The sequence below is a fragment of the Triticum aestivum genome, chromosome 5A (assembly GCF_018294505.1).
Source record: "Triticum aestivum cultivar Chinese Spring chromosome 5A, IWGSC CS RefSeq v2.1, whole genome shotgun sequence".
Taxonomy (NCBI): Eukaryota; Viridiplantae; Streptophyta; class Magnoliopsida; order Poales; family Poaceae; genus Triticum; species Triticum aestivum.
In genome coordinates this window covers 54,510,279-54,538,003 of record NC_057806.1, presented here as the reverse complement: position 1 = coordinate 54,538,003, position 27,725 = coordinate 54,510,279, and positions in this window count along the sequence as shown.

Below are 27,725 nucleotides of genomic sequence, written 5' to 3'. Positions count from 1 at the left end.
AGAGGGATGGCCAGTGCGGTGGCGGACCGGCGGTGGGGAGTGGTTTCGGGGCGGCCGGGGCGGCGTCGCGGTGCGGGCTGGCCGCGGGCGGTGGGGGCCGGCGGTTCGACCTATGGTGGCTGGCGGCTCAGGGGGTGCAGTTTGATGATAAACTGCAGGCCCTTGATTTCATATCCAATGGCTGGAAAATCTAATGACCAGAGATGAAAAAGTCAGTCGACTGACGTGTAACCTCACCCCGCACATACACATGCACACACGCAAGACACGCACGCATGCAAGCGTGCAACACTGACACGTACACATAACAAACACACACACGCATGCAGGCGTGCAACACTGACACGTACACATGCACTCACGAACACGCGCACGTACGCACACATGCATGCAACACTAAAACGTACCCTTGCACGCATGCAACACTCGCACGCCTGCATGCACATAGCACACGATGCAAGACACACACTCAACCTATACGTGCATGCACCCTTTGTTAAGGACATGGATTGTTACGGGTATTAATCAATCTTATCTATGATAAGCAGAACATTGATGTTTGCAACACTCTTTATGAATCACAACGTATCGAACGGGCTATCAACATAGTAGGCTTATCTACATGAAAAGGATGATGTCACACTCAATGAACAATCATCGGTTTATGAAATGCCCGCTTCTGACCGCCCTGGCCCACCAAAGGTTCCTCTGCTGTGCGCTGCCTGCATTGGGTCACTGACATGCAGGCCATGTACCCAAAGAGCCCACACGTCAGTGGAAGAACGGCGTGGTGTCCTACGTCAGAGTCGAGGGCGCCACTCGCTGCACGCCCGACTGAACACGCCTCCTTGCCGCATTCAAACGCCTCCATGAAACCCGCTAGTGTGGAAGCCGAGAAACCCACTCTAGACACACGTCCGTTCATGACCAGGCCGACATTAAATGTAACACCGGCCGAGCTCCTCCCATCCGCCATTTATTTAATCTCCTATTTAAACAAGGCCAAACACCGGCCAAGAATCACACACCTCTGCCACTCCCCTATCTTGTCCTTCACCATTTTGTCCACTCTTACAATGGATTAAGAAGAGTAATTATTCCACACAAGCCATTTGTCTAGGTTTGTATCTCTCACACACACCCATGTAGGTGGGGGACGTGAACAAAGAGAAGAGGTGCACGCACGTCGCACGTACCCCCGTCTCTTTCCCAACCACACCCGCACGGGTACACGGTGGAGCTCATTTCTATACGAAAAGGCAGCCCACGTGGTAATTTGACACGTGTACTAGTTGTCCACTTGGTGGAGGGAGGATCGTCTACCACGGGTGAACAAAAAAATTGCGACCTGACGCGTTATGTTAAAAAAGAGGCAAATTATGCAGGGCCTACCTTAGAGGCAAGGCTCTATACTCTGGAGTATGTTTGATGTGTCCCGTCAACTCGTAGAACGAGGAGAAGCTTGCTTAGTATGCCGTCTCCCCCACCCACGGGCGCGGTGGCTCGCAGGATGAGGTGAAGCTTGCTTACTAGTAGTAGTATTGTACGCCTTACGCCCCTCCCTCGCACACGCGCGCGGTGGCTCGCAGGACGAGGAATTTTTTACTACTCCCTCTGTTTACTCCTCGCCCCTACTACCTTGGTTAGAGAGATTATCATATTGTTTGGAATATATATGTTCTTTAGTACTCCCTCCATTTAGTTATACAAGGCCACTATAAAAAATACATTTTTCATCCGGCCACAAATAGTAATCAAGACAAAAGTTACTACTCCCTCCTTTCCAGTTTATGGCTCAATTTCAAAATCTCTCCAACCAAGGTAGACGGTGAGTGGTCGAATTAATTTCGTACTCCTAGTTTGCACAAGTAATTACTACGCTCATTTTTCTCAAGAAGTTATGTTTACAGAGGCATTAATTAGAATGAATGCATGAATGACCACTAAATTTCCATGAACTTCTACATGCATTGGTGAGTTTTCTCTAGACACTGCTTGCATCGGGTGATCTAACGCACCTCGAAATCCAACATGTGATGGTACTACTACTAGTAGTAGAATTGAGACTTATAAAATGGAAAACCGAATGTTTTTTAGACGAGCCCTATAAACCCTAGTGGGTACGTACTCCGTAAAATCAGATTTTCCCAAAACTAAGTCGCTCAACCTTTATTTGCTTGTTTCCCTTCCCGCCTCCTTGCCTTGAACAGAATATGCCAAACTCCCCTGCCTGCCGTGCGGGAAAAGACCCGCCCTCGCCTTTTTTAGTCTGGGTTTGTATTGATGGATCGCGCGAAGTAGCAAAAACCCAAGTCGTGTCTTGTACTCCTCCGTCGACGCTCGCTTTCATGAATTCTATACTTCCTGTCACCGACATGTGGGACATATAGCAACCGGGTCGATGTGTCAAGCACCAAATAACAGTGCAGAACAGCAGGGGAACGCACCCCAGTCGTACCGCCCCAGTAGTAGTAGTAATGAGCAATGAGACGTCAAATCACAATGCCGGGACGAAGAAACCATTATTTCACACTTCGGTTCGCCATCATCTCAAACCACATAGTATTGCTTCTGCCTCAAGAGGGACATGCACATCGCCTTGGTACATCATGACATGTGGGACCGCATGACAGGCCATGCTCCCTCGCCGATCGCTCGGTAAAATCACCCCATTTTTACTACTATACTTCATCCGTATCGGTTTATACATGGCATGCACGTCGTTCTTGGTTGAGAATTTAACTGGCTATATATGTGATGAACATTATATGTTTAGAAACCACATCTGCTTAATAATCCAATAATATACTTTTTGTGACATAGTAACTCAGATTTAGTTAGTCAAATGGATGACCTAGAACTACGTGCATGCCCTATAAACCGAGACGTCTAAAAAAATGAGACAGAGAGGGTAGTTGAGTACGTATCTTTTTAGATCAATATAGTCGGGATTCACCAAGGAGTAAAACCAAGTGGTAGGCTGCACCTGTCGTGTTGGCGTAGCGAGTCAAGAAGGGTCAGTCCGCACACGAAATGACGACACACTTAACAGGATGCCTTTGGCCGACATGTGGCTCATCCACCATCTTGTTCCACGTGCGATGCACCAAATTATAGTTCGGAGCAGCGGTTGGAATTGGAGGCACCCCGGTCGTAGCGCCGCAGTAGTAGAAAATGAGCGATGAGGGGTCAAATCACAAAGCCCTACCTTTCCCGCATTAAGCTGGACGGATGAAGCAACCATCATTTCACTCTAGGGTGCAAGAGCATAAAGAAAAGAGAAAACCAATGATGTGTGCGGCAGCTACCTAGGGCACCCTAGGGTAGGGGTCTCCACTACAGATCTTTTTTTGAAAGCGCCTCCACTACAAATCGGCTTCTCCCTCGTCCTCTTGAAGAAAACCGATGATGCATGCGGCGGTAGTGTTTGTAGGAGTACTACTAGGGCATGCGGGGCCACGTCGTAGTAAACGGGAGAGGGATTGAGTTCGAGTCAACACCTTAAATATGTGTGGGCCGCTTGGTTTTAGGGGAACGAGGCAGCATTTTGGGTTCGGGGACTAGTGGAGATATAGTACGTACAAAAAATTGTGGATGTAGGTTCGACCGAAAGGCAATGATGCATGGGCCCTGCATTTTGATCTACCCGGGCCGCGTGAAATTTTCTACTCTACTCAAAACTAGTAAGGTATACATGCATTTAATGCATGAGATTTCGAAACCAAATTATGAATAAATACATGCTATAGCACGTAAAGCTTTGAGTCATATATGCATGATGTAGATGTTCGTTTAGTTCTTATAGTTCATCTCATTCAAAATCAATTAGTTTTATAAAAATGTTAAGATTCATGGGGTTGTGCATTGTAAAGCATAAAGTAAAAAACAAATAATGGAAATTCATTTAGAAAAAAATCAATTATGATACAGAAGATTCTAGAACAAAGGGGAAGTGCTTGGGTTTTGAGGTTTGTGCATTATGCTTAAGTTCAACCATGGAGTCTTCTAAATTATACATGTGGCAGATCTAGTGGAATGTTGATGATATCCAATGGCCAGAAGTGCTCGGATTTGCCATCTCTGCACTATCGGATTAGTTTCATCCAGTGACCATCTTTCAAGTTATTCGCACACTATATAGTTCTTGTGCCATAGTTGCATGTCTTGGAAAAAAGCTACAGTGGGTTGTACTAGCTATTTAGGAATAGAAGATATATACATGGAAGTTGTAGGGAAAGAGATGACATGGAGTATCTCAATTCCTATGAGTAGGGATTGGAAAAAGAGATGTCATTTGGTTGACATCATAGGAACTTTTCTATTGAATCTAGAGATGCCATGTATCTCAATTCCTATGAGGAGGGATTAGAAAAGAGATGTAATTTGGTTCATATCATAGGAACTTTTCTATTGAATATACGCTAATGTTTATTTTCCTTTGGAATTATGGGAGTATAGGAATCAATTCAAATGAACCAAGTGGCTCTAAAGCTATAGAAATGATATCATGTTTATTTCCTTTGAAATGTGGAGTATATGAATCTATTCCTATGAACCAATTGGCTCTATAGGAAAAAAATCCTATAAAAATCATATCCTATAGAGTTCCTATGATATTCCTGTTGGAAATATGCCCTAGAGGCAATTATAAATTAGTTATTATTATATTTCCTTGTTCATGATAATCGTTTATTATCCATGCTAGAATTGTATTGATAGGAAACTCAGATACATGTGTGGATACATAGACAACACCATGTCCCTAGTAAGCCTCTAGTTGACTAGCTCGTTGATCAATAGATGGTTACGGTTTCCGGACCATGGACATTGGATGTCATTGATAACGGGATCACATCATTAGGAGAATGATGTGATGGACAAAGACCCAATCCTAAGCCTAGCACAAGATCATGTAGTTCGTATGCTAAAGCTTTTCTAATGTCAAGTATCATTTCCTTAGACCATGAGATTATGCAACTCTCGGATACCGTAGGAGTGCTTTGGGTGTGCCAAACGTCACAACATAACTGGGTGGCTATAAAGGTACACTACAGGTATCTCTGAAAGTGTCTGTTGGGTTGGCACGAATCGAGACTGGGATTTGTCACTCCGTGTAAAAGGAGAGGTATCTCTGGGCCCACTCGGTAGGACATCATCATAATGTGCACAATGTGATCAAGGAGTTGATCACGGGATGATGTGTTATGGAATGAGTAAAGAGACTTGCCGGTAATGAGATTGAACAAGGTATCGGGATACTAATGATCGAATCTCGGGCAAGTATCGTACCGCTAGACAAAGGGAATTGTATACGGGATTGATTAAGTCCTTGACATCGTGGTTCATCTGATGAGATCATCGCGGAACATGTGGGAGCCAGCATGGGTATCCAGATCCCGCTGTTGGTTATTGACCGGAGAATCATCTCGGTCATGTCTGCATGTGTCCCGAACCCGTAGGGTCTACACACTTAAGGTTCGGTGATGCTAGGGTTATAGAGATATAAGTATGCGGTAACCCGAAAGTTGTTCAGAATCCCGGATGAGATCCCGGACGTCACGAGGAGTTCCGGAATGGTCCGGAGGTAAAGAATTATATATAGGAAGTGCTATTTCGGCTATCGGGACAAGTTTCGGGGTCATCGGTATTGTACCAGGACCACCGGAAGGGTCCCGGGGGTCCACCGGGTGGGGCCACCTGCCCCGGGGGGGCACATGGGCTGTAGGGGGTGCGCCTTGGCCTACATGGGCCAAGGGAACCAGCCCCTAGAGGCCCATGCGCCAAAGGGACAAGAGGAGGGGAGAGTCCTAAAGGGGGAAGGCACCTCCGAGGTGCCTTGGGGAGGATGGACTCCTCCCCCCCCCCTTGGCTGCACCCTTCCTTGGAGGAAGGGGCAAGGCTGTGCCCTCCCCCTCTCCCTTGGCCCTATATATAGTGAGGGGAAGGGAGGGCAACAACACCCCAAGCCCTGGCGCCTCCCTCTCCCTCCCATGACACACCTCCCTCCTCCCGCAGCGCTTGGCGAAGCCCTGTTGGAATCCCGCTACTTCCACCACCACGCCGTCGTGCTGCTGGATCTCCATCAACCTCTCCTTCCCCCTTGCTGGATCAAGAAGGAGGAGACGTCGCTTCTCTGTACGTGTGTTGAACGCGGAGGTGCCGTCCGTTCGGCGCTAGGATCATCGGTGATTTGGATCACGACGAGTACGACTCCATCAACCCCGTTCTCTTGAACGCTTCCGCGCGCGATCTACAAGGGTATGTAGATCCACTCCTCCCTCGTTGCTAGCTGACTCCATAGATAGATCTTGGTGACACGTAGGAAAATTTTGAATTTATGCTACGTTCCCCAACAGCGGCATCATGAGCTAGGTCTATGCGTAGTTACTATGCATGAGTAGAACACAAAGTAGTTGTGGGCGTTGATTTTGTTCAATATGCTTGCCGTTACTAGTCTTATCTTGATTCGGCGGCATCGTGGGATGAAGCGGCCCGAACCGACCTTACACGTACTCTTACGTGAGACTGGTTCCACCGACTGACATGCACTAGTTGCATAAGGTGGCTAGCGGGTGTCTGTCTCTCCGACTTTAGTCGGATCGGATTCGATGAAAAGGGTCCTTATGAAGGGTAAATAGCAATTGGCATATCACGTTGTGGTTTTCGCGTAGGTAATAAACGTTCTTGCTAGAAACCCATAGCAGCCACGTAAAACATGCAAACAACAATTAGAGGTCGTCTAACTTGTTTTTGCAGGGTATGCTATGTGATGTGATATGGCCAAAAGGATGTGATGAATGATATATGTGATGTATGAGATTGATCATGTTCTTGTAATAGGAATCACGACTTGCATGTCGATGAGTACGACAACCGGCAGGAGCCATAGGAGTTGTCTTAATTTATTTATGACCTGTGTGTCAACATAAACGTCATGTAATTACTTTACTTTATTGCTAACCGTTAGCTGTAGAAGTAGAAGTAATAATTGGCGAGACAACTTCATGAAGACACGATGATAGAGATCATGATGATGGAGATCATGGTGTCATGCCGGTGACGATGATGATCATGGAGCCCCGAAGATGGAGATCAAGAGGAGCAAAGTGATGATGGCCATATCATGTCACTATTTGATTGCATGTGATGTTTATCATGTTTATGCATCTTGTTTACTCAGAACGACGGTAGTAAATAAGATGATTCCTCACTAATAATTTCAAGAAAGTGTTCCCCCTAACTGTGCACCGTTGCGAAAGTTCGTCGTTTCGAAGCACCACGTGATGATCGGGTGTGATAGATTCTTACGTTCACATACAACGGGTGTAAGCCAGGTTTACACACGCGAAACACTTAGGTTGACTTGACGAGCCTAGCATGTGTATAGACATGGCCTCAGAACACAGAAGACCAAAAGGTCGAGCATGAGTCGTATGGTAGATACGATCAACATGAAGATGTTCACCGATGATGACTAGTCCGTCTCACGTGATGATCGGACACGGCCTAGTTGACTCGGATCATGTAATCACTTAGATGACTAGAGGGATGTCTATCTGAGTGGGAGTTCATAAGATGAACTTAATTATCTTGAACATAGTCAGAAGGTCTTCGCAAATTATGTCGTAGCTCGCGCTTTAGTTCTACTGTTTAGTTATGTTCCTAGAGAAAATTTAGTTGAAAGTTGATAGTAGCAATTATGCGGACTAGGTCCGTAAACTGAGGATTGTCCTCATTGCTTCATAGAAGGCTTATGTCCTTAATGCACCGCTCAGTGTGCTGAACCTCGAACGTTGTCTGTGGATGTTGCGAACATCTGACATACACATTTTGATAACTACATGATAGTTCAGTTAAACGGCTTAGAGTTGAGGCACCGAAGACGGTTTTGAAATGTCGCGAAACATATGAGATGTTTCGAGGACTGAAATTGGGATTTCAGGCTCGTGCCCACGTCAAGAGGTATAAGACCTCCGACGATTTTCTTAGCCTGCAAACTAAGGGAGAAAAGCTCAATTGTTGAGCTTGTGCTCAGATTGTCTGAGTACAACAATCATTTGAATCAAGTGGGGGTTGATCTTCCAGATGAGATATTGATGTTTCTCCGAAGTCATTACCACCAAGCTGCTAGAGCTTCGTGATGAACTATAATGTATCAGGGACATATATGATGATCCTTGAGATATTAGCGATGTTTGACACCACAAAAGTAGAAATCAAGAAGGAGCATCAATTGTTGATGGTTGGTGAAACCACTAGTTTCAAGAAGGGCAAGGGCAAAAAGGGATGCTTCATGAAACGGCAATTCAGCTGCTGCTCTAGTGAAGAAACCCAAGGTTGAACCAAACCCGAGACTAAGTGCTTCTGTAATAAGAGGAATAGCCACTGGAGCAGAATTACCCTAGATACTTGGTAGATGAGAAGGCTGGCAAGGTCGGTAGAAGTATATTGGATATACGTTGTGTTGATGTGTACTTTACTAGTACTCCTAGTAGCACCATGGTATTAGATACCGGTTCGGTTGCTAAATGTTAGTAAACTTGAAATAAAAGGCTGCGGAGTAAACGGAGACTAGCTAAAGGTGAGTTGGCAATATGTGTTGGAAGTTTTTCCAAGCTTGATGTAATCAAGCATCGCACGCTCACTCTACCATCAAGATTGGTGTTTGCGTTGAGCATAGACATGATTGGATTATGTCTATCGCAATACGGTTATTCATTTAAGGAGAGTAATGGTTACTCTGTTTATTTGAATAATACCTTCAATGGTCTTACACCTAAAATGAATGGTTTATTGAATCTCGATCGTAGTGATACACATGTTCATGCCAAAAGATAGTAATGATAGCACCACCTACTTGTGGCACTGCCACGTAAGTCATATCGGTATAAAACGCATGAAGAAGCTCCATGTTGATGGATCTTTGGGCTCACTCATTTTTGAAAAGTTTGAGGCATGCGAACCATGTCTATTGGTGTATATGCATGAAGAAACTCCATGCAAATGGACCGTTTGGACTCACTTTATTTTGAATCACTTGAGACATGCAAATCATACCACATGGGCAAGATGACTAAAAGCCTCGGTTTCAGTAAAATGGAACTAGAAAGCAACTTGTTGGAAGTAATACATTTTGATGTGTGCAGTCCAATGAGTGCTGAGGCGTGTAGTGGATATCGTTATGTTCTTACTTCACAGATGATTTGAGTAGATGTTGAGTATATTTACTTGATGAATCACGAGTCTGAATTATTGAAAGGTTCAAGTAATTTCAGGGTGAAGTTGAAAGATCGTCGTGACAAGAGGATAAAATATCTATGATATGATCATAGAGATGAATATCTGAATTACGAGTTTGGCACAGAATTAAGACATTGTGGAAATTGTTTCACAACTAATACAGCCTGGAACACCATAGTGTGATGGTGTGTCCGAACATCATAACTGCACCCTATTGGATATGATGCATACCATGATGTCTCTTATCGAATTACCACAATAGTTTATGGGTTAGGCATTAGAGACAACCACATTCACTTTAAAAGGGGCACCACGTAATTCCGATGAGATGACACCATATGAACTATGGTTTAGGGAAACCTAAGCTGTCATTTCTTAAAAGTTTGGGGCTGCGACGCTTATGTGAAAAGTTTCAGGCTGATAAGCTCGAACCCAAAGCGGATAAATGCATCTTCATAGGACACCCAAAACAGTTGGGTATACCTCCTGTCTCAGATCCGAAAGCAATAAGGGATTGTTTCTAGAATCGGGTCCTTTCTCGAGGAAAAGTTTCTCTCGAAAGAATTGAGTGGGAGGATGGTGGAGACTTGATGAGGTTATTGAACCGTCTCTTCAACTAGTGTGTGGCAGGGCACAGGAAGTTGTTCCTATGGCACCTACACCAATTGAAGTGGAAGCTTATGATAGTGATCATGAAACTTCAGATCAAGTCACTCCCAAACCTCGTAGGACAACAAGGATGCGTACTACTTCAGAGTGGTACGTAATCCTGTCTCGGAAGTCATGTTGCTAGACAACAATGAACCTACGAGCTATGGAGAAGCCATGGTGGGCCCGGATTCCGATAAATGGCTCGAGGCCATAAAATCTGAGAGAGGATCCATGTATGAAAACAAAGTGTAGACTTTGGCAGAACAGCTCGATGGTCGTAAGGCTGTTGAGTGCAAATGGATTTTAAAAGGAAGACGGACAATGATGGTAAATGTCACCATCAAGAAAGCTCGACTTGTCATTAAAATGTTTTCCGACAAGTTCAAGGAGTTGACTACGATGAGACTTTCTCACACGTAGCGATGCTAAAAGTCTGTTGGAATTATATTAGCGATTACTGCATTATTTATGAAATCTTGCAGATAGGATGTCAAAAACCATTGTTTCCTCATGATTTTCTTGAGGAAAGGTTGTATGTGATACAACCGGAAGGTTTTGTCAATCCTGAAAGATGCTAATAAGTATGCAAAGCTCCAGCAATCCTTCTAAGGACTGGAGTAAGCATCTCGGAGTTGGAATGTACGCTTTGATGAGATGATCAAAGATTTTGGGTTTATACAAAGTTTATGAGAAACTTGTATTTCCAAAGAAGTGAGTGGGAGCACTATAGAATTTCTGATGAGTATATGTTGTTGACATATTGTTGATCAGAAATGATGTAGAATTTCTGGAAAGCATGCAGAGTTATTTGAAAAGTGTTTTTCAATGGAAAACCTGGATTAGGCTACTTGAGTATTGAGCATTAAGATCTATAAGGATAGATCAAAACGCTTAATAGTGCTTTCAAATGAATACATACCGTGACAAGATTTTGAAGAAGTTCAAAATGGATCGGCAAAGAAGGAGTTCTTGGCTGTGTTATAAGGTGTGAGCATTGAGTAAGACTCGAAACCTGACCGCGGCAGAATAGAGAGAAAGGACGAAGGTCGTCCCCTATGCTTAAGACATAGGCTCTACAGTATGCTATGCTGTGTACCGCACCTGAAATGTGCCTTGCCATGAGTCAGTCAAGGGGTACAAGAGTGATCTAAGAATGGATCACAGGACAGCGGTCAAAGTTATCCTTAGTAACTAGTGGACTAAGGAATTTTCTCGATTATGGAGGTGGTAAAAGAGTTCGTCGTAAAGGGTTACACCGATGCAAACTTTGACACTAATCCAGATTATTCTGAGTAGTAAACTGGATTTGTATAGTAGAACAGTCATTTGGAATAGCTCCGAATGTAGCATAGTAGTTGCATCTACAAGATGACATAAGAAATTTGCGAAGTACATACGGATCTGAATGTTGCAGACCCGTTGACTAAAACCTCTCTCACAAGCAAAACATGATCAAACCCCAGAACTCATTGAGCCTTAATCACATGATGATGTGAACTAGTTTAGTGACACTAGTAAACTCTTTGGATGTTGGTCACATGGCGATGTGACATGTGAGTGTTAATCACATGACGATGTGAACTAGATTATTGACTCTAGTCCAAGTGGGAGACTGTTGGAAATATGCCCTAGAGGCAATAATAAATTAGTTATTATTATATTTCCTTGTTCATGATAATCGTTTATTATCCATGCTAGAATTGTATTGATAGGAAACTCAGATACATGTGTGGATACATAGACAACACCATGTCCCTAGTAAGCCTCTAGTTGACTAGCTCGTTGATCAATAGATGGTTACGGTTTCCTGACCATGGACATTGGATGTCATTGATAACGGGATGACATCATTAGGAGAATGATGTGATGGACAAAGACCCAATCCTAAGCCTAGCACAAGATCATGTAGTTCATATGCTAAAGCTTTTCTAATGTCAAGTATCATTTCCTTAGACCATGAGATTGTGCAACTCCCAGATACCGTAGGAGTGCTTTGGGTGTGCCAAACGTCACAATGTAACTGGGTGGCTATAAAGGTACACTACAGGTATCTCTGAAAGTGTCTGTTGGGTTGGCACGAATCGAGACTGGGATTTGTCATTTCGTGTAAACGGAGAGGTATCTCTGGGCCCACTCGGTAGGACATCATCATAATGTGCACAATGTGATCAAGGAGTTGATCACGGGATGATGTGTTACGGAATGAGTAAAGAGACTTGCCAGTAACGAGATTGAACAAGGTATCGGGAGACCGATGATCGAATCTCGGGCAAGTATCGTACCGCTAGACAAAGGGAATTGTATACGGGATTGATTAAGTCCTTGACATCGTGGTTCATCCGATCAGATCATCGTGGAACATGTGGGAGCCAACATGGGTATCCAGATCCCGCTGTTGGTTATTGACCGGAGAATCATCTCGGTCATGTCTGCATGTGTCCCGAACCCGTAGGGTCTACACACTTAAGGTTCGGTGACGCTAGGGTTATAGAGATATAAGTATGCGGTAACCCGAAAGTTGTTCAGAATCCCGGATGAGATCCCGGACGTCACGAGGAGTTCCGGAATGGTCCGGAGGTAAAGAATTATATATAGGAAGTGCTATTTCGGCTATCGGGACAAGTTTCGGGGTCATCGGTATTGTACCAGGACCACCGGAAGGGTCCCGGGGGTCCACCGGGTGGGGCCACCTGCCCCGGGGGGGCACATGGGCTGTAGGGGGTGCGCCTTGGCCTACATGGGCCAAGGGAACCAGCCCCTAGAGGCCCATGCGCCAAAGGGACAAGAGGAGGGGAGAGTCCTAAAGGGGGAAGGCACCTCCGAGGTGCCTTGGGGAGGATGGACTCCTCCCCCCCCCCTTGGCTGCACCCTTCCTTGGAGGAAGGGGCAAGGCTGTGCCCTCCCCCTCTCCCTTGGCCCTATATATAGTGAGGGGAAGGGAGGGCAACAACACCCCAAGCCCTGGCGCCTCCCTCTCCCTCCCATGACACACCTCCCTCCTCCCGCAGCGCTTGGCGAAGCCCTGTTGGAATCCCGCTACTTCCACCACCACGCCGTCGTGCTGCTGGATCTCCATCAACCTCTCCTTCCCCCTTGCTGGATCAAGAAGGAGGAGACGTCGCTGCTCCATACGTGTGTTGAACGCGGAGGTGCCATCCGTTCGGCGCTAGGATCATCGGTGATTTGGATCACGACGAGTACGACTCCATCAACCCCGTTCTCTTGAACGCTTCCGCGCGCGATCTACAAGGGTATGTAGATCCACTCCTCCCTCATTGCTAGCTGACTCCATAGATAGATCTTGGTGACACGTAGGAAAATTTTGAATTTATGCTACGTTCCCCAACAATTCCTCCACACCAAAGGATGGTTGAAATTGCTGCTGGTGATACGATGGTCTTTCTTTGTAGACTCCTCCCCCATCTTTATAGTTACCTCTCGAAGATGAATGAAATGATATATACAGGGTATTCTACATGTGCAATTTGGTACACGAAAACTCGGTAAAAGTTTGCAAGGTTCGAATTTTCAATAAAGCTATATGCACTGCATTTTGGAACGGAGGGAGCATACGACAGTTGCTAACACTCACATGGAAGATTCGTGTGTAGGAGGAGTGGCTATTCTGTTAAATGACATGGGAAAACTGACACTGTCGGATGCCGATCTAACGGTTCTTACGGCGTTCGTCAGGAAAAGGCTTGTGGCGAATGTTCGTCGGATAATAATTTACGGACACATGCATTGCATTCATACGTGCCCCCTCTCTCTCACGCACATGCACCCTCCTGAGTCCTATTGCACCCACCGTCTATCTACAGGTAGACGTCACACACATCTGTGCTCTTCACACCCTACCCTCAGAACTTCTAAAAAACAAAAGATGTCGCACACATTTTATTTTAGCTCACACGTCACACACTTATACTATTACTCTTGTGGCGAACGTTCTTTGGGCATAGTATATTGTACTCTCACGAAGAGAAGCGGTGCACGCACGCACTAGTTCTCTCACACCCACTCGCGGGTACACGTAGGAGCGCATTTTTTTGAAGCTGGTACAACAAAATCACTCCACTATATATATAAGCAGGAGCCTTAGCGCTTGCTTTACTAGGGTTCCTCTCGTTCACTCTCTCATGCTCTCCAGATCTAAGCAAGACATAGGTGGCCACACTCTCTTTCAACTCATGGCTGGTCACAAATCCGGCCGGACAACCTTGACCGGGGCAGGGGTGTAGGTGCATCGTTCACACTGTCGTCCGCGGCGAGGGAGGAGACCAACGGCTGCCCGCGTGTCCCGATCGGCGGCCGTGCCGTCCTCTCTAAGAGAGCGCCGGCTCCGGAGGGCCTCCGACCCCTTCTTCCTCCCTGCGGTATTGTGGCCAAGATGCGGCCTCCGACGCCGTCTTTGCCACATGCCGACGAACCTCAAGTATATTCCTTACAAAACCTGCCTTGCTCTACTACCCCATCTCCCTTGGCTTCGTGTGGATCTTTTTCTACTTCCGTCCGCTATTCCAAAGCCACCTAGACTTTTACTATTATTAGAGGTAAAGCTAGTTCATATAGTCGACTCTAAGAGTTGGTTCAAACAGGGAAGAAAGTGGGAAAGCTGTAGCATGAATCTAGGACTTGGTTGTAAGAGGAAACGGGGGAAAGTAGGAGATACTGGCTACCCAACCGGTCTCTTGGTTGAAAAGACGAAGAAAGCATGGTGGATGGCGAAGGGTGGGGGAAGTGGACCTATCTCTTGGTTGAAAAAGGAAAGAAAGTGACAGGTGTTGGGGGACAACGCAAATGAGAATGAGCAGGTCTAGATTTCCTGTGCTCACATAGGAAAATGTCACCATGGAGATAAAAAATGGGACAAATGCAGACATGCTCCCTGAGTGTTTGCCGCTCTCGGCAACGACATCTGCCTCACCACTTTATGCCCCTGCTGTCCCTACACCCATATCGCTATCGTTAATGTAAAATCACATGAAGCATTAGCAATGCCAACTAATGTCACTAACAAGTAATGATCTGATGCCATCGATAAATTGAAGCAATGCCACCACCATTTTATGATGTGCTTCCGTCTTGCTTTATTTCCCATGAATTGTGTTTTTGCAGTTACACTTAAATCTCACACCGCTAACATTGCTTCATCCCAGTGGAACTGCACAAATTTGATTGCACATTTACTGACCATGTGCTACTCTCATGATAGTAATACTAATCCTATTGTTCTGCATGTTAATCTAGTGGCAGCGTTGATGTGATGTGATGCTACTTACTTAAGGACACTTTCATACTGTCAATCTAGTGCCAATTATAACACAATAGATGCTGCTGTTTGATACGTCTCCAACGTATCTATAATTTTTGATTGCTCCATGCTATATTATCTACTTTTTTGGACATTATTGGGCTTTATTTTCCACTTTTATATTATTTTTGGGACTAACCTATTAACCGGAGGCCCAACCCAGAATTGATGTTTTTTTTGCCTATTTTAGGGTTTCGAGGAAAAGGAATATCAAACGGAGTCCAAACGGAATGAAACCTTCGGGAACGTGATTTTCTCATCGAATACAACTCAGGAGACTTGGACCCTACGTCAAGACACGTAACAGGAGGCCATGAGGTAGGGGCGCGCCTACCCCCCAGGCGCGCCCTCCATCCTCGTGGGCCCCCTGTTGCTCCACCGATGTACTTCTTCCTCCTATATATACCCATGTACCCCAAACGATCATATATGGAGCCAAAACCCTAATTCCACCACCGCAACTTTCTGTATCCACGAGATCCCATCTTGGGGCCTGTGCCGGAGCTCCGTCGGTGGGGGCATCGATCACGGAGGGCTTCTACATTAACACCATTGCCTCTCCGATGAAGTTTGAGTAGTTTACCTCAGACCTTCGGGTCCATAGTTATTAGCTAGATGGCTTCTTCTCTCTTTTTGGATCTCAATATAATGATCTCCCCCTCTCTTGTGGAGATCTATTCGATGTATCTTCTTTTTGCGGTGTGTTTGTTGAGACCGATGAATTGTGGGTTTATGATCAAGTCTATCTATGAACAATATTTGAATCTTCTCTGAATTCTTTTATGTATGATTGGTTATCTTTGTAAGTCTCTTCGAATTATCAGTTTGGTTTGGCCTACTAGATTGATCTTTCTTGCAATGGGAGAAGTGCTTAGCTTTGGGTTCAATCTTGCGGTGTCCTTTCCTAGTGACAGTAGGGGCAGCAAGGCACGTATTGTATTGTTGCCATCGAGGATAACAAGATGGTTTTTTTATCATATTGCATGAATTTATCCCTCTACATCATGTCATCTTGCTTAAGGCGTTACTCTGTTTTCATGAACTCAATACTCTAGATGCATGCTGGATAGCGGTCGATGAGTGGAGTAATAGTAGTAGATGCAGACAGGAGTCGGTCTACTTGTCTCGGACGTGATGCATATATACATGATCATACCTAGATATTCTCATAACTATGCTCAATTCTGTCAATTGCTCAACATTAATTCGTTCACCCACCGTAGAATACTTATGCTCTTGAGAGAAGCCACTAGTGAAACCTATGGCCCCCGGGTCTATCTTCATCATATTAATCTTCCAATACTTAGTTATTTCCTTTGCATTTACTTTGCTTTTATTTTACTTTGCATCTTTATCACAAAAATACCAAAAATATTATCTTATCATATGTATCAGATCTCACTCTCGCAAGTGACCGTGAAGGGACTGACAACCCCTTATCGCGTTGGTTGCGAGGAGTTATTTGCTTTGTGTAGGTACTAGGGGACGCGCTCGCAACCTCCTACTGGATTGATACCTTGGTTCTCAAAAACTGAGGGAAATACTTACGCTACTTTGCTGCATCATCCTTTCCTCTTCGGGGAAATCCAACACAGTGCTCAAGAGTTAGCAAGAAGAATTTTTGGCGCCGTTGTCGGGGAGGTTCGCGCAAGTCAAGATTTGACTTCCAACAACGAGCCATTTCTGGCGCCTACGCAAAAATCAACATACCAAGTACCCATCACAATTATTATCTCCCGCATTACATTATTTGCCATTTGCCTCTTGTTTTCCTCTCCCCCACTTCACCCTTGCCATTTTATTCGCCCTCTCTCTCTATCCTCCCTCTCTTTCTCTATTTTCTTCTTTTTGCCCACTTGCTTTTTGTTTGCTTGTGTGTTGGATTGCTTGCTTGTCACGGTGGCTCAAGATAACACTAAATTGTGTGACTTTACCAATACCAACAACAATGATTTTATTAGCACTCCGATTGCTCCTCTTACCGATGATGAATCTTGTGAAATTAGTGCCGCTTTGCTAAATCTTGTTATGAAAGATCCGTTCTCCGACCTTCCTAGTGAAGATGCCGCTACCCATCTAAATAGCTTCGTTGATTTGTGTGATATGCAAAAGAAGAAAGATGTGGACAATGATATTGTTAAATTGAAGCTATTTCCTTTTTTGCTTAGAGATCGTGCTAAATCTTGGTTTCCGTCTTTGCCTAAAAATAGTATTGATTCTTGGAACAAGTGCAAGGATGCTTTTATCTCTAAGTATTTTCCTCCCGCTAAGATCATCTCCCTTAGAAACGATATTATGAATTTTAAGCAACTTGATCATGAACATGTTGCACAAGCTTGGGAGAGGATGAAATTAATGATACGTAATTTCCCTACTCATGGTTTGAATTTGTGGATGATTATACAAAAATTTTATGCCGGATTGAATTTTGCTTCTAGAAATCTTTTAGATTCGGCCGCGGGAGGCACTTTTATGGAAATCACTTTAGGAGAAGCTACTAAACTCCTAGATAATATTATGGTTAATTATTCTCAATGGCATACTGAAAGATCTACTAATAAAAAGGTGCATGCGATAGAAGAAATTAATGTTTTGAGTGGAAAGATGGATGAACTTATGAAATTATTTGCTAGTAAGAGTGTTTGTTCTGATCCTAATGATATGCCCTTGTCTACTTTGATTGAGAATAATAATGAATCTATGGATGTGAATTTTGTTGGTAGGAATAATTTTGGTAACAACGCGTATAGAGTAAATTTTAATCCTAGGCCTTATCCTAGTAATCCCTCTAATAATTATGGTAATTCCTACAACAATTCTTATGGAAATTATAATAATATGCCCTTTGATTTTGAATCTAATATTAAAGAATTTATTACTTCGCAAAAGAATTTCAATGCTTTGATTGTAGAAAAATTGCTTAAGATTGAGATTTGGCTAGGAACGTTGATATAATTTCTCTTGATGTTGATTCTTTGAAACTTAGATCTATTCCACCTAAGCATGATATCAATGAGTCTCCCAAAGCCATGAGAATTTCCATTGATGACTGCAAAGAAAGAACCGCTAGGATGCGTGCTAAGAAAGATGCCTTTATAAGAGCGTGTTCTTCTAGTTCCTATGAAAATAAAGATGAAGATCTAAAAGTTATTGATGTGTCCCCTATTAAATCTTTGTTTTGCAATATGAATCTTAATAATGATGGAACTAAATATGATCCACCTTTACCTAGAAGGCGTTCCGAAAATTCGAAGTTTTTAGATCTTGATGCTAAAATTGATGAAAGTGGGATTCAAGAAATTAAAACCCTAGATGTTGCTAAACCCACTATTTTGGATTTCAAGGAATTTAATTATGAAAATTTCTATTTGATTGATTGTATTTCCTTGTTGCAATACGTGCTAAATTCTCCTCATGCTTATAGTCAAAATAAAGCGTTTACTAAACATATCGTTGACGCCTTGATGCAATCTTATGAAGAAAAACTTGAATTGGAAGTTTCTATCCCTAGAAAACTATATGATGAGTGGGAACCAACTATTAAAATTAAAATTAAAGATCATGAGTTCTATGCTTTATGTGATTTGGGTGCTAGTGTTTCCATGATTCCAAAGACTTTGTGTGATTTGTTAGGTTTCCGTGATTTTGATGATTGCTCTCTAAACTTGCACCTTGCGGATTCCACTATTAAGAAACCTATGGGAAGAACTATCGATGTTCTTATTGTTGCAAATATGAATTATGTGCCCATGGATTTTATCGTTCTTGATATAGATTGCAATCCTTCATGTCCTATTATTCTTGGTAGACCTTTCCTTAGAACGATTGGTGCAATTATTGATATGAAGGAAGGAAATATTAGATTCCAATTTCCGTTAAGGAAAGGCATGGAACACTTTCCTAGAAAGAAAATTAAATTAACTTATGAATCTATTATGAGAGCCACTTATGGATTGCCTACCAAAGATGGTGATACTTAGATCTATCCTTGCTTTTTATGCCTAGCTAGGGGCGTTAAACAATAGCGCTTGTTGGGAGGCAACCCAATTTTATTTTTATTCCTTGCTTTTTGCTCCTGTTTAGTAATAAATAATTTATCTAGCCTATGTTTTTGTTGTGTTTTTTTGTGTTTAATTAGTGTTTGTGCCAAGTAGAACCGTTGGGAAGACTTGGGGAAAGTCTTGATGTCTTGGTGTAAAAAACATAAACTTTAGCGCTCACGAGAACTGCTTCCATTTTTATTTGGAAAGTGATATTTAGTTAATTATTTTTTCAGATTAATAGATAAATTCCTCATGTCCAGCAATTTATTTTAGAATTTTTCGGGTTCCAGATCTTGCGCTAGCTACAGATTACTACGGATTGTTCTGTTTTTGACAGATTCTGTTTTTCGTGTGTTGTTTGCTTATTTTAATGAATCTATGGCTAGTAAAATAGTTTATAAACCATAGAGAAGTTGGAATACAGTAGGTCTAACACCAATATAAATAAAGAATGAGTTCATTACATTACCTTGAAGTGGTCTTTTGTTTTCTTTCGCTAATGGAGCTCACGAGATTTTGTACTTTGAGTTTTGTGTTGTGAAGTTTTCAAGTTGTGGGTAAAGATTTGATGGGTTATGGAACAAGGAGTTGCAAAAGCCTAAGCTTGGGGATGCCCATGGCACCTCCAAGATAATCTAAGGACACCTAAAAGCCAAATCTTGGGGATGCCCCGGAAGGCATCCCCTCTTTCGTCTACTTCTATCGGTAACTTTACTTGGAGCTATATTTTTATTCACCACATGATATGTGTTTTGTTTGAAGCGTCTTGTATGATTTGAGTCTTTTATTTTTAGTTTACCACAATCATCCTTGCTGTACACACGTTTTGAGAGAGCCATACATGATTTGGAATTTGTTAGAATACTCTATGTGCTTCGCTTATATCTTTTGAGTTATATAGTTTTGCTCTAGTACTTCACTTATATCTTTTGGAGCACGGTGGTGGATTTGTTTTATAGAAACTATTGATCTCTCATGCTTCACTCAGATTATTTTTGAGAGTCTTAAGTAGCATGGTAATTTTCTTAAATAATCCTAATATGCTAGGTATTCAAGATTAGTAAAAAATTTTCCTATGAGTGTTTTAAATACTAAGAGAAGTTTGATGCTTGGTGATTGTTTTGAGATATGGAGGTAATAATATCAAAGTCGTTCTAGTTGAGTAGTTGTGAATTTGAGAAGTGCTTGTGTTGAAGTTTGCAAGTCCCGTAGCATGCACATATGGTAAACGTTATGTAACAAATTTGAAACATGAGGTGTTCTTTGATTGTCTTCCTTATGAGTGGTGGTCGAGGACGAGCGATGGTCTTTTCCTACCAATCTACCCCCTTAGGAGCATGCACGTAGTGCTTGGGTTTTTGATGACTTGTAGATTTTTGCAATAAGTATGTGAGTTCTTTATGACTAATGTTGAGTCCATGGATTATACGCACTCTCACCCTTCCATCATTGCTAGCCTCTTCGGTACCGTGCATTGCCCTTTCTCACCTTGAGAGTTGGTGCAAACTTCGCCGGTGCATCCAAACCCCGTGATATGATACACTCTTTCACACATAAACCTCCTTATATCTTCCTCAAAATAGCCACCATACCTACCTATTATGGCATTTCCATAGCCATTCCGAGATATATTGCCATGCAACTTTCCACCATTCCATTTATTATGACACGCATCATCATTGTCATATTGATTTGCATGATCATGTAGTTGACATCGTATTTGTGGCAAAGCCACCGTTCATAATTTTTCATACATGTCACTCTTGTTTCATTACATATCCCAGTACACCGCCGGAGGCATTCATATAGAGTCATCTTTTGTTCTAGTATCGAGTTGTAATCATTGAGTTGTAAATAAATAGAAGTGTGATGATCATCATTTTCTAGAGCATTGTCACAAGTGAAGAATATAAAAAAAGGAAAAGAAAGGCCATAAAAAAGAGAAGGCTCAAATAAAAAAATGAGAGAAAAAGAGAGAAGGGACAATGCTACTATCCTTTGCCACACTTGTCCTTCAAAGTAGCACTATAATCTTCATGATAGAGAGTCTTTTGTTTTGTCACTTTCATATACTAGTGGGAATTTTCATTATAGAACTTGGCTTGTATATTCCAACAATGGGCCTCCTCAAGTGCCCTAGGTCTTCATGAGCAAGCAAGTTGGATGCACACCCACTTAGTTACTTTTGTTGAGCTTTCATACATTTATAGCTCTAGTGCATCCGTTGCATGGCAATCCCTACTCCTCGCATTAACATCAATCGATGGGCATCTCCATAGCCCATTGATTAGTCTCGCTGATGTGAGACTTACTCCGTTTTTGTCTTCTCCACATAACCCCCATCATCATATTCTATTCCACCCATAGTGCTATCACTACAAAAAAGGCACATCCGTGACATTTTGGGCCGAACAAATTTTTTTCTGTCATACATATGACACTTCTATGACGATAGTTGTGACAAAACCCGGTATCATCATAGATGTGGTGGGCTCCTACTTCTATGACAAAAAATCATGACAAAAATGGGCTTTTCGTCCTGGGCAGGCCGGAGACGTAGCTGCATGACATTCTTTGGGCCGTCCATGACGGAAAAAACCATGGTAGAAGCGAGGGGGAGGAAAATTTCGGGGAGTTCCCGGTTACGGTGGGAGGTCGGGGCCGAGCGATGCGCGTTTCTCTCGTACACGTACGCGTGTGTGTGCGAGGCGTTGGCTCTAACTGAACCCGAGCGAGGCATTGGGCTCTAACTGAACCCGAGCGATTGCACTGCAAGCTACACATTACTGAACCCGAGCGATCGATCGATGGGTGTTAACTGAACCCGATCGAGCGATTCCTTCGCTACTGCTGCTAACTGAAGTCGGTCGATGCTGCCTCTGGGATGAACAGTGAGCGTTGCCGGGGGGGTTGGATGAATAGTGAGTGGTGGCGTTGCCTCTGGATGAACAGGACCCCTTGGTGTGGTGGAGGGCTGGATGAACAGTAGACGGTGGAGGGGTGCCCGTGGAGGGGTGGTTGAATAGGACCCCATGGTGTGGAGGGCTGGATGAACAGTAGACGGTGGAGGGGTGCCCGTGGAGGGGTGGTTGAACAGTAGTCGGTGGAGTAGCGCACGCTGGAGGCTGGATGTACAGGAGCCCGTGGAGGCTGGCGGAGGTCGACGGTAGCCCGTGGAGGCTGGAGGAGGTCGACGGTGGAGATGAATAGTATCCCGTGGAGTCCCGTTTTGCGGTACGCCACACCCCTCCCGATGAACAGGACCCCCGTTTCGACCGTAGCGCTCCAACACAAGTCCGTTTCGTCCGTTTTACGGTACACCACACCCCTCCCGATCAACAAGACCCCCGTTTCGACCGTAGGAGGTCCGTTTCGTCTGTTTTGCGGTACGCCACACCCCTCCCGATCAACAGGACCCCCATTTTGACCGTAGGAGGACTGTTTCCTCCGTTTTGCGGTACGCCAGACCCCTCCCGATCAACAGGACCCCGTTCCGAACGTAGGAGGTCCATTTCCTTTGTTGTGCGGTACGCCAGGCCTCGTTTCCATCGCCTGTTCCGTCCAAGCCCTCCCGATGAACACGACCACACATTCCGTTCCGACCCAGCCGGTTGACTCCCACGCGTTCCGTTGCCTCCCGATGAACACGACGCATTTCGTTGCCTCCCCATGAACACGACGACGACGTTGTTTCCCTATTCCGACCCAGCCATGTACACAAGCCCTGGCCGTACGTATGCACGAGTAGGCATTCGAGACCCCGCCCGTATGTACATATATGTGGCCGTATTTTCTTTCTTGCATCCTGGCCGCTGTACGTACGTGTACATGCTACGTGCGCGCCTCTACTACGACATGTACGTGCCTCTACTACGACACGTGCACGCCTCTACATCCACCAGTATATATGTACGTACACGTTCGCGACCAGAATGACAACGCTACGTATGCTTCGACCAGGTGGGTCCTGACTGTCAAGCACTTCCTTGCCTGCAAAGATGTAGCCGGTGGGTCCCAGCAGTCAGGGGGCGAATCGTTTTTTTGCCCGGACGCACTTCCTTGCGTGTGAAGATGTAGATGGTGGGTCCCAGCAGTCAGGGGCAAACGTTTTTTTTCATGAAATACGGTGGCCCGTCCGGTGGGTCCCCGCTGTCAGGTGGAGGAATAATTATTTTGCACGTAATAAGGAGGCACTTCCTTACTGCGGCCGTGGACCCAGCTATCAGCCTCTCCACGTACAGTCCACGTCCGATGGAAGCCGTTCCTTGACCATGTTGACCACGCCGTGCCGAGAGCACCAGGGCGGTGGACGACGGCGAGGCCTAGGAAGGGGACGATGCGAAGCCGGGAAAGACGCGGCAGTGGATGCCCACGCGTAGAGGAGTACGAGGGTTCACTGGTTCGCTGCGGTGTGAGGCTGTCGTCGTCGCAGAATAACAGGGGGTGTGGGTGAGTGGACGGATGGCCTGGCCAGCGGTGGGAGTAGTAGGGGCGGTGAGGCCTCCACCGCATCGCAGCCGGCCACGGGAGGTAGGAGCACGAGGCACGACCGATGGTGGTTTGGGCGGCAGGAGCGAGAAGACCAGAGGTTGAAGAAGCACTACGGCCATTGGATGGACATCGTATGGTCACTGGAGCTAGAATCGTGCATATTGACTAAGTTGACAAAGCCCTCCGTCCACGTCAACTTAGTAGGCCCACAAGTCAGCCTGCCACTATACTGGGTCCCAACTAACAGGGGGAGTATTTATTTTTTTGTCCGTAATAAGGAGGCACTTCCTTGCGTGCGAAGATATAGCTGGTGGGTCCGAGCTGTCAGCGGTGGTAACGTTTTTTTCGCGAAATACAGAGGCCCTTTCGGTGGGCCCTGATGTCAGGTGGAGGAATCATTATTTTGCGCGTAATAAGGAGGCATTTCTTTGCGTGCGGCCATGGACCCAGCTGTCGGCCTCTCCACGTACAATCCACTTCAGATGCATGTCGGTCGTTGACCACATTGACCAGGCCGCGCCGAGAGCACCAGGGCGGTGGACGACGGCGAGGCCTAGGAAGGGAACGACACGGAGGCAGGGAAGACTCGGCAGTTGTTTCCCACAAGAAGTGGGGTACGACTGTACGAGGGTTTACTGGTTCGTCTGCCGTCACCGGAGAGTAACAACAGGTGTGGGTGAGTAGAGGGATGGCTAGGCCAGCGATGGGAGTACAGTGGGGCGGTGAGGCCTGCGCGGTAGCACAGCCGGCCATGGGGAGGAGGGAGCAGGCAGTCCCACCGGCGCTTGTGTGAGCGGCTGGATCAGGAAGAGCAGAGATTGAAGAAGCACGACGACCTTTTCGATGGACATCCAACAGTCACTGCTTGTGCGTCAATCTTTTTTTAGGAAAGCCTCAAATCTGCGGAAAACAACATACATCCCATCTGCCATTATTTCTAATAATTTACAACCCATTTGCTAATTCTTAAGGGTTTTTTGGGGCCCATATTCTTTTTGTTAGCATTACAGCCCATATTGTGGCCACGGTTAAAAAATTATACGAAATTTTGCATATTTCGGTGCGGTCCGAACTGTTTTTAATCCCGAAATTTCGACTCACATTCAAACTGATTTTAAAAATAAATGTATATCAATATAAAATCCAACAAATTCTCCACGCATAAAAATTAATGTAATTTAAAATCTCGAAATGAAAAAAAGATATTTGAAACTAATTGCCGGTTTGATGTGTTTTAAAAATGCACAACCCATTTCTCATTATTGATAGGCCATTTTCTCGGCCAGCCGAATGAAGCTCTCCTCGTCTTGAAAGATTTGTAGCCCAACAGGCCTGACAAAGCGACTTACTTGGCAAATCACAAAAAACTAGGCCGTGGCCGTGGACCCAGCTGTCAACCTCTGCACGTACAGTACTCTTCCAATGGAATGTCGTTGACCATGTTGACCATGCCGCGCCGAGAGCACCAAGGCGGTGGACGACGGTGAGGCCTAGGAAGGGGACGACGCGGAGCCGGGGAAGACGCGGCAGTGGATGCCCACGCGGAGAGGAGTACGAGGGTTCACTGGTTCGGCTGCGGCGTGGGGGTGAGTAGAGGGATACCCTAGGCCAGCGGTGAGAGTAGTAGGGGGCGGTGAGGCCTCCGCGGCATCACAACCGGCCACGAGGGGCAGGAGCACGCAACACGACCGACGCTTCTTTGGGCGGCTAGAGCAAGAAGATGAGAGATTGAAGAAGAATGCGGCCGTTGGATGTAAATCCAACGCCTTCTTAGTCTTCGACCTACTGGCCCACATGTCAGCCAGTCCATTTGTTTTTTAGTCCATTTGGTGGGTTGGGTGAAACAATGATGTAGCATCTATGCAGCCTGTTTAAATCACATTTGCATTTTCTCAAAATCCGCGGACTTGCTGGGCCGGGTGAAAATATCATGTTGGGCTAGATGGAGAAATGTTATAAAAACATAAACACATGATTGCACGTCAGTAAAATCTTTGGAAGCTTATGTACGCAATCACTAGGAGTTAACTTGCCAAGTTATATATAAACAATTATTATTATTATTTTGTAAGAACTTTCAACTTATGAAATAAAATATCATTTTAATTTGATGAGTTAATAGTACGTGGGGTATTATTATTTTTTAGGCTAGACGTGGGACAGTTGAGTTGGTTCTAGGGGAAAGTGCTGGGAGAAAACTCAGTTTACATCGAAAAAGAAAGTGGGAGAAAATTTAGAGACCTGCTGGGTCCACCTGAGGAGGGGAATATGTTGGGAGGAAGGAGATTCAAAGCACGGCAGCCGAGTGAACTAGTTTTTTTTACGGACAAGTGAACTAGTTTACATACATAAGCAAATAGCCACTAAAAAGCAATCAGGTTAATGGGTTCTTAAAAGAAATATTTCGGACAAAACAGATAATTACGACACATAGGCTAATGCATGAAACACTCAGATGATAAAGGTGCTTATAAACAGATAAAGTACAACATCTAGACCTTCCTGGCATGCTTGATCATGACGATGCGGTTGTCCGTGTACTCGTCGGTTACGGGAAGCAGACACGCCCTCATAGGTAAGATCTGCATGTACATGTCGTAGCATGCGTATGCGTCCTTGGCCGCATAGGTTATGTAGGCTAGATTCAGAGGTACCTCCCACATGTTCAGGTTGTCTTCTTTCATGTTGGCGTATTAGGGGTCGATCATGGTCTCAGCGAGGTCAACCACAGAGTCCTTCTCCTGCCCGTTGCTGATGATCTTGTATTGCTTCTGGATGTCGACAAGCTTGTTGCACCAGATGGCCGAATCGTCGCGTTCTTCCTTCTCTCCACGGTAGCGAAGGTGCAGTCGGTGCTGCCGATGAAACGGGTGAATGCTCCATAACCTGGTGCAGCCATAGGACTGAGGCGAGGCAGAGCTTCACTGAGTCCGTATCGTTGGTGTACATCATATTCAACTTGGTGCAACCATAGGACTGAACGGCGAACTCAAAGGGGAACTCCTTGCTGAAGTCCATATCCAGCAGGCTTACCCCTCGGATCGCCATTGGAGTCTCTTCGAGTGAACGAGTGTGTAGGCGGCGGCAGCAGTTTGTTTTTCAGCTCTTGGGGAACTGGATTCAACAGTAAGCTGAGTGTGTACAAGCGACAACAGTTACTACCCCTCCCTCGTCCGCTGCACGCCCGGCAGAAGATGCACCCTCGGCCACACGTTCATGAGCAGGTCTGTATTGGTACTATAATAACATGAGTTAGTGGTCACTTTACTTAAATTTAATTAGCTTTAATAGAAATTTATACTTAAAACAAGCAATGCATTCGCTCGTTCTATCAGTGCCACAGGATCAACATGTACAACAATCAGAATTATTATTCTCAGGACGCACACGATAAGCACATTTGTCGCACTTTCACAAGGATAATACTACCAAGTTTGAACTGTTTGTTATGGTTGTTGCCCTCTGCATCATCATGCCGTGTTTCCCAGCTTGCAAGATTCAGAACCAACAAATAAGATCCAAATAATAAGTACAACGAAGATGCCTACACATCTCATTGATTCCCAGCTTGCAAGATTCAGAACCAACAAAAAAGATCCAAATAATAAGTACAACAAAGATGCCTACACATCTCATTGATTCCCAGCTTGCAAGATTCAGAACCAACAAATAAGATTCAAATAATAAGTACAACAAAGATGCCTACACATCTCACTGATTCCCAGGTTGCAAGATTCAGAACCAACCCATTAGAGCCTTTTGATAAAGTGAATATCGGGATTAAATCCATCCTGGCTAGCCATGTCATACAATCGAAGAACTTGGCGAATGCTCTTGACCGTCACAACATCTATAGTTGAGTATTCCTGTTTGCACAGCATGTTTGCACAACACAAACAAGGAGAAAGGAGAGCATGATTTCGCTTTAATAGCGGCCTCCTTGAACTCAACCTCCAGCTCTACTTGGATGAGGTCTGCCTGGAGTT